Raw genomic sequence first — 9,575 nt, 5'->3', positions numbered from 1 at the left:
TCATCACTCTGACACAGCCGTGCGAAGAAAACAACATCTCCTTCAATGTTGAAATTCAAATGAGCTAATTGTGGACTAAAATAGTTACGAAGACAGGCCAACGTCTACTGACATCAATACGCCTGGGATTGAGACAGTGAACAGTTTTAAATTTCTAGGCTTACACGTCACTGGAGATCTCACGTGGTTTGTACATGCTGGATTTTTCGTGTAAAAAAAATCGCAGTAGATCCACTTTCACTTCAGACGCTTTGAAATTTGGCACGTTCCCAATTCCGAAGTACTTTCTATAGCGGCAAGATTAGCTTCATCACTGGCTGGTATGGGAACAGTACTTACCTAATCCCAGGACTCTGCAGAGCGTGGTGCGGACAACGAAGCATATATATATATAAATGTGAAAATCCCAATATTCAGACATTTCCAAAGAAAGGTGCGTAAAAAGGGCCAGAAGGATCATTGGGAACCGGAGTCACTCCAACCACAAACTGTTCCAGCTGCGACCATCCAGCAAAGGGCATCACTGCTTTAAATCCAAGACGAGCAGGCTGTGTCAGATTCTTCCACCGGACCATCAGAATGATTAATTCATGCCGAAACAAATGTACTTCTTTGCTATATCGACTATCCTCTCGGATACTTATTACATATTGTTAGTATAAATTACACATTGCACATTCAGACGAAGACGTAACGTAAAGGTTCGTACTCCTAATGTGAAGGATACAAGAAATAAAGTGAATTAAATTAAATTCAATTCAGCTCAATCCAATTCAGTTTAATTTGTTTCTTGCGCTCTTTATGAATGGTTTGAATGTAAAAGAAGAAGCCGTAATTAGTTTGCAAATGATGCTAAAATAAGCAGCAGTGTAGACGGTGTAGGTAGCGATGAAAAAATGCAAGGGGGTGATCGGGCAGTGTGTGCTGAGGAATCGCAAATGGCCTTCAATCCAGATAATATTAAGAACAGCAATTCGGGAAATGAAACTAGTATACGATTTATACTGTTAAGGCTGGAGCCTTGTGGAGTGCTATGAAACAGAGGGGCCCAGTAGGGCTAGTGCATAGTTCAATGAAAACAGTGTCACTGGTAGACAGCGTAATGTAGATTTGGTTTGGCCGTGCGCCTTCATCAGTCAGGGCACTGAGTGAAGAAACGAATAAGAAAATTTGTTGCAGTTATGTAACACGTGGCTGGAGTTTTTCTGAGAGTATTCTGTATAAATTTCTTCATTCCATTATATAAATGCTGGTATTAAATTATAAAGGAATGCAGAACAGATTTGCCAGGAAGTTACTGGAATTCGGTGTCTTAATTTAACAGAAGTTGCGTATTCTCCGGAATGAAGATCGAGGAATGTGTTGATACACGATCATGACTGGCTTGGGTAACGTGAAGCATAGTTGTTTTTACCGGGAAGTCGCTAATTCAAAACAAGAGGGCATTGTTTTGACAATAGAGCTGAGATAATTTAAAGTTTTAAAAAGTGAATGATCTAACCGGATTCCATTTGTTAAAGACAGCTGGAAATCGATTTTTTTTAAAGTGTGGCCAGGAGAGCTTTCTTCTGCCAGTCAATAGAGAGTCACCTTGGATATTGGGCAGGAAGCGGGTAAAGTGAAAGAGTACGAGCACTTTGGAACTCGTCAGCACAGACGTCGGGATGTTTCAAATTTGTTCTGGTGTAGGGATATGTTTAGTCTGGAAATAAAGACCAATGTCATTATTTTCATTATCATTGACTGCATTTCGGATGTATGGATAGAGAGAAGTTATAGCACTTCGAGAAAGTATTCAGTCCCCAATCCTTTGTCCACGTAAATGATTATTACAACTTTAGATTTTGATCAATTTAATGCAATATGCTTATTTATATATCATATGCTGTTTGTTTTCAAATTTTCGCATATAAGTCCGGGATAATTTTGAAGCATGCCAACATAAAAAAAATACTGTACCCTCATAGTGATGATTTATGAAGTCTTTACGGACACGGATAAGATCTTTTTTTTTTCTATCCAGCTGTTCTACCTTGCCATTTTTCCTCAAAACCCCTATTTGTGAAACGGCTTGGACATTTTGGAACCGGGAAATTAATCTCCCGCTGCAGACATTGATTTCAGCAAGTCACTCAGAGTGTATGTTAGTGTCACAGTAGTCTCATTTACAAAGGCTATTCTTCTCCAGTGACTACATTTAGAGGGGTGCCTGGCCTAGGTAACTTTTCAGTGGTTTCATGCTTTATACTTTTTTCACTCTTCTTATATTCGGCTGCACTAAAATCTGAGGTATGTACTATGCGTTTGGGATGAACTTGTACTCTTCCTCAAATCTGTGCTTCTTACGATTATTTCCCTGAAAACATTGTAGGTTCTTTGATCTTGAGCTTGGTGTGGTCATTTGCAAATCTGCCATACTCTTGGACCTTCCAAAGGACGGTATACAGATTATTCTGAATTCATTGAAAACAAATGATCCTCCAGTTTTCAATATCAACAAAATGGATGAGTTAATCAGTTAAATTAGTAAATTGTACCTAAGGAAAGATGGCTTTTTTTTAATTTCAAAGGGAGTGACATCTTTTTAAGACACTAAGATTTTGGTTTTAAATTTGCGTGAATATTTGAAAGATTATAGATTTTTTTCTTTTGATTTGAAAAGATGGACAATTTTCTGTAGATTATCTCCAAAAACTATTTCATTTCATTTTAAACTTAGAAAATAAGAATGCAAATATAAAAATAGTTGTGAGGCTGAATACATTTATGAGCCATTGTACCAGCAGATAAACCTACATTGAGTCACTTTAGCGTGAAGTACTGAGAGTTCAGCATCACTGATTGCCTGTACGTAGGTAGTACAAGGACAGCAGATCCAGGGGACTCTGGACGTCAACGTATAATCAGAGATTGCCTGAAAAAATAGGAAATATGTTGAGGGGACAGTACAGTGATGACTGGAGAGGTCTTTCAATAACATCAAAAGTGTACAGAAAGAATAAATCAAAAGGGCAACACAAGTCACAAATTATCAGTGGCAACTAAGATTAAAAGCATTGTTAATTATGGCAATAATATAATTACATTAATAAGAATTTTAGGTCAAATAAACTTCTCAGTCTCCCAGCGGGTACAGGTATTCATTATACCTGATGTCTCGATGACAAACTCTGCCATAATATTTAGGCATAATTCCTCGGTATATCTAATCCGATAGTGTTTATAAATTGGTGATCAGCACTTGCTGATTGGTTACTCCTCATCCAATCAGGATTTCACTCTCCCACCTAACAACTGACTTCCAGTTCTTACTTAGTGCTCGACCTTCGGCTTTGTTATTTTATTCTTGTCCAGTTTTCATTCAAACGGCATCCTTTACCAGCTGGGCCCAAAAACCACTGGCGCAGAACAATCGTTTTGTGCCGTCAAAATCAATCCTATGGCCATTGCGAATGCAGTGTTCCACTACCGCTGATTTCGCTGGGTAACTCAAGCCGATACACTTCCTGTGCTCATTGATGCGGGTTTCCAAAATGTGACCCACCTGGTCAATATAAGTAGTTCCCTATTCGTCGCCAATCCAGTAAACACGAGTCGACATGAATCAGTCAGCTTTGACTCTCAAAAGCCGGGACTGGAGCTTCCTTATCGATTTGTGGGTGGTATTAATCGACTAATTTCTTTAGAATCTTGGAGATCCGTCCGGAAACTATGGGAATAGAGGGGAGAACCCGACGTTACCATCTGTTTTCCCTATATTTCAACAGCGTCTGCAAGGATCGCCTCCATCATCACTCATCTTGTTCTCCTGTGCTCGAGGGAATAAAGCTCGAACCTATTCAACTTTTCCATACAACTGACGTCTTGAGCTCCTGGCATCATGCTTGTAAATTTTGCCTGCACTCTTTCAATCTTACTGAAACTGATAACTTTCCTCCAGATATGTGACTGGTACAGGACACAATACCTCAAATTAAGCGTCACGAATGTCTTACATAAATTTAATACAACAGCCCAACTTCTTTACTTTGATTTATGAAAAGACTTGTGTATCAAAAGCTTTCTTTAAAACACTCTATACCTTTGTGAAAGAATTGTGCATCTGTATAATCCCAGATGTCTCTGCTCTACAATCCTTCATAGTGCGTGGCTAGAATAGTGACACACTTCTGATAGGACACTTCCGGATGAATGTGATTGCACTGGAGATATTCTCAAGGATGCAAGAAGGATGGGTGATTGAATTTAGAGATTGGCACAGGTAGTGAGCAGTCAGTGTACGCTATTAGTCACAGAGTAGGGGCCCTATGGTTTAAGGTGAGAGGGGAAATATTTTAAAGACATGAGATGGACAATTCTTTCACAGAAAGTGGCAAATATGAGGAACGGGTTCCCAGGAATTAGTAGAAAGGGAAACAATTAGAACATTTTAAAGACGGTAAAAGGACAGGAAAAGGAACTAAAGAATACGGGTCAAGTTCAGGCAAATGCGATCACCTCAGATCGGCATGGATGACGTGGGTAAAATGTTTTGATTCTGTGCTCAATAACTCTGAATGTTGGAAGAGGTGTGACAGACAAGCGGCAAGAGGTTTCAGCAAAACAGTGAGAGGTTTAAAGAAGATATGAAGAAGAATTTTCTTCTTCACACAGAGGAACGTTATAATCTGGAACACACTCACGGAGCAGGTGGTGTAGCCAGCTGCTCACAAAGCATTTTGATGAGCACTTGAGCATCAAGTTTCTTTACTAAATCTTCAATTTTTTTTTTTAAATTCTGCACCATTAGTTATCAAACTTCCGCCATTTCATATTAGGATTAAAACATATTAACAACACATTTTTGAAATCAGAATATTAGTTACCCCCTTGCAAAGAAGCATTAATAACTACAAGAGTTAAGCATTTTCCCTCTAGCTGTTTTTTCTGCCGATTTTAAAGTAATTTTAATTTTTTGTCCTATGTTTAGTCTATGCTGTACAATTTACAATATCTCCATGAAAGCGACAAACTTAATCAATAATTAACGAATCCTTTGTAATAAAATCATGCACTTCACACGCTGACCGAAACCTATCTGTCTTCAGAATAATAACTGGTCCCATTGGCATCATCATCTGTACGTTCTGAAGAACCTCTGAATATGAAAAGACTATTTCCACAAGAATGCACTGCACTTCCATAGCTTTCCTATATACAGGACACCCTGGATACACAGAGATAAGATCCCCTCAACATGGACTACATTTTAGCTTAATTCCTTCTCCACAATTACCATAATAATGTTTCTCACAACATTTTATCCCCGTACAAAGCTGCTGCATGACCAAACCTCTGGCACTGAAAACACCTCACGGAATTCATACAACATAGTTGTTGTTGGCCAAATAAAAGGTGGTGATGAATCAGCACATAGGAGTGAGAATGAAAATCTGGTTGAGTTTTGTCATCAGAACAACATCTCACAATGTCAGCAAGACCATGAAGCTGATATTGATTTCAAGAGAAGGGAAACAGAAGTCCCTAAACAGGTCGTCATCGAAGGGTCAGAGATATAGGGTGTAAGCAATTTTAAATTCCGAAATGTTGTTATTTCCGAGGACCTGACCTTAACCCAGATCGCAAGGCGTTAAAAACATTTTGATTTGTTCTGTTCTTTCGATTTAAATACACCATATGGCTTTTTCCTGTACTGATATTTGTCACCATCTCAATTTGAAACAATCTCCCCCCAGAAACCAGACAATTTGGAATATGGAACCATAATTTCCTTTCCGTCTGGGAACTCTTCTACAGTGTTTGCCTCTTCCTCTGGTGCCAAAGCACCATTGATCATTCTGGTCATCGGTCACACTTGGGGTAAAGGTTCGTTGTTCAGGATGCACAAGGATTGGAGTAGTACAGCCAGCCAGTATGTTGTGGGTTGGTATTAATGGACAAACCTGTTGTTTCAACAGCCCATTCATAGATTTCATTATCCTTAAAGCCTGGGGATAATGTGTTATGTGATTCACCTTCATTGGCATCCCAATCGTTCACTCGGCTTATCTGAGAAATAAAATGAATTATCAGATTATATTTCTGTGCAGGTCCCCTGACAACTGATTAACGAGCTATCAATTCAGCGTAGGATCTTAATGAGTCTACGTAGGGAATTTCGAGTAATACACTTGAAAATGTGTCAACCATTAGCGTGCAAGCATTTCAATCCTTTCTGCTGTGACAGGTGTCCGATGCAATCAGCCAGCCATACCTGGGCTGGGCCAGTCCACTTTCTAATGTGGGCAACTGGTTTCTCCGAGAAGCTCTCTGTTGCTGTAAAGTGATTTCTCTGACTGAGTTACATGCAGCAGCTTTGCAGACCTGCCCATCAGATTTCCAGCAAAAAATTTGATGTTTGCTTAATGCTGTTCATAAAACACGACCCGCATAAAGGGAGGGAGGGGTGTTTCTGGGAGGCTAAATGTTCAGCGTGCAACACTCTAGGGGGTATGTTGGATACAAATTTATTGAATTTGCAACCTCTCTCCGGGATCTCATTCTGCAAAATTCCACTTCACAATAGACATTTGCTGTGCTATTCCCAACCTGTTTGCGAGTGCTGCGAGAGCACCCATGTCGCAATGGGGTGGTCGTGTCTGACAATTACCTCGCTTCGCTCTGTAAGAGTTTCGGTCTCCACTGAAGTCACTGTGACCAGGACGGCAGCAGCGAACGAGAGGCGAGGTCATTCAGCTGCCGATATCAACTGTCATTCCCCAGCTGTCGCTGATTTCTTCACTGACCGATGAAGGCCGCTGGGCTTTGCATTTAAATATCTGATCACAACTTGTTTTAATAATCATGTATCGTGTCAGAGACTCCCAGTGAATTCTCTGTAAAAGGTGTTGACTCACGCAGACCGTGGTACTGGCTGCTTATAGTAAAATACTTCACGAAAAATAATAAAACAGATGCCTTCAGTCATCAGAGTGGGACTGAGTGAAGTTATCCCCTCTGTTTCATGAGTCTGATGATTGAAGGCTAATAAATTATCCTGAAGATTATCTGTCCTTACATTAAATAAATCGAATTTAGTTAATCAATCTTGCTCACTCCCTGTCTTGCCATAACCGTCCTATCTGGTGAACACTCGCATTCTATTTATGTATGTATGTATGTATGTATGTATGTATGTATGTATGTATGTATTTATTTGTTTATTTATCTATCTATCTATCTATCTATCTATCTATCTATCTATCTATCTATCTATCTATCTATCTATCTATCTATCTATCTATCTATCTATCTATCTATCTATCGATCTATTTATTTATTTATGCATCCATCCATTTATTTATCTATCTATCTATCTATCTATCTATCTATCTATCTATCTATCTATCTATCTATCTATCTATCTATCTATCTATCTATCTATCTATCTATCTATCTATCTATCTATCTATCTCTCTATCCATCTATTTATGTATGTGTGTATTTATTTATTTATTTTGCTTCAACTTTCCCATCTGCAGCACCATTGCTTTAGATCCCAACACAGTTCAAATGAGTTAGGAATCAGAAGTGTGCAAAGTTACCATTACTCAGTAGAAGCTTATTGGAAGTTTGTAAGGTGTAAAAGTAGATAATCACCTGGACCAGATGGTGCACACTTATAACCATTTAAGAATTACAGCACGGAAACTGACCATCTCGGCCGGTCTATTCCGTGCCGACGCTTCTACTCACCTAGTCCCACTGGCCCGCACTCAGCCCATAACCCTCCATTCCTTCCCTGTCCATATACCTATCCAATTTTACTTTAAATGACAGTACCGAACCTGCCTCTACCACTTCTACTGGAAGCTCATTCCACACAGCTCCCACACTCTGAGCGAAGAAATTCCCCCTCGTGTTACGCTTAAACTTTTGCCTCCTAACTCTCAAAATATGTCCTCTTGTTTGAATCTCTCCGGCTCTCAATGGAAAAAGCCGATCCAAGTCAACCCGACCGCTCATTATTTGAAATATCTCTGTCAAGTCTCCCCTCAACCTTCTACGCTCCATAGAATAAAGACCTAACTTGTTCAACCTTTCCCTGTAACTTAGGTGCTGAAACCCAGGTAACATTCTAGTAAATATTCTCTGTACTCTGTCTATTTTGTTGAAATCTTTCCTATAATTCGGTGACTAGAACTGTACACAGTACTCCGAATTCGGCCTTAAAAATGCATTTTGCAAATTCAACGTTACATCCCAACTCCTATATTCAATGCTCCGATTTTAAAGGCCAGCATACCAAAATGTAGCACCTCACACTTATTAGCATTAAACTCCATCTGCCATCGTTCAGCCCACTCTTCTAACTGGCCTAAATCTCTCTGCAAGCTTTGAAAACCTACTTAGTTATCCACAACGCCACCTACATTAGTATCATCTGTATACATAGTATTCCAATTTTCAACACCGTCATCTAGATCATTAATATATATGACAAAATACACTGGACCCTATACATATCCCTGAGGCACAACTCTAGTCTCCGGCCTCCAACCTGACAAACAGTTATCCACCACTACTCTCTGGCATCTCTGATTTAGCCACTGTTGAATCCATTTTACTACTTCAATATTAATACCTAACGATTGAAACTTCCTAACTAACCTTCCGTGCGGACCCTTGTCAAAGGTCTTACTGAAGTCCATATAGAAGCTCTTCAGATCTTCAGGGTTCTGAAGAGATTGTGGCGACATTAGTATGATCTTTCAACTATCACAAGATTTTGCAATGTTTGAGAAGATTGGTAAATTGCAAGGGTTACACGTTTTGCAGGGAGACGGGCAGCAAAAGGAAACTATACGCCATTTATTCTGGCCTTAGTGGTGGGGAGGATGTTGGGATTCTTTGCTAAGTATTTGGTTTGGTGCGTACGTGATAAAATTGGCCATAGTCAACATGGTCTCCTCAAGGGAAAATCTGGCCTGATAAATCTGTTGTAATTTTTTGAAGAAATAACAGGCAGGATAGACAAAAGAACATTGTTGAATGCTGTCCACTTGAATTTTGAGAAGGGTATTGAGAATGTCCCGCATATGAATCTGCTTAACAAACTACAAACTCGTGATATTACAGGAGAAATGCATGGACCTAAATTTGGCTGATTTGGCAGGAGGCAAAGAGTAGGAATACAATGAGACTCTTCTGCTTGTCCACCTGTGACTAGTGGTGTTCTGCAGGGATCTGCGTTGGGACTACTTTTTACGTTTCATGTCAATGATCTCGATGACAGAATTGATGAGTTTGTAGACAATATGAGGATGTGTGGAGGGGAAAATAGTGCTGAGGGACGCTGCAGAAGGGTTAGCCAAATTAGGAGAATAGCTAAAGACGCAACAAAATACAATGTTGGGAAGTGTAATGTCATCCATTTCAGTAGAATAAAATCATGGAGAAAATACTAAACAATATGAGGTGCAACGGCACTTGAGAGTCCTTGGTTCAGGATTCCTAAAGGGTAACTTACAGTTTCAGTTGGTGATGAGGATAACCAAGGCAATGATAGCATTCACTTTTAAGGCATCATTTTAAGG

Source organism: Hypanus sabinus, chromosome 31 (genome assembly GCF_030144855.1).
Source record: "Hypanus sabinus isolate sHypSab1 chromosome 31, sHypSab1.hap1, whole genome shotgun sequence".
In the NCBI taxonomy this organism is placed as follows: domain Eukaryota; kingdom Metazoa; phylum Chordata; class Chondrichthyes; order Myliobatiformes; family Dasyatidae; genus Hypanus; species Hypanus sabinus.
The sequence above is the reverse complement of the archived record's forward strand: the minus strand, read 5'-3'. Positions refer to the sequence as shown.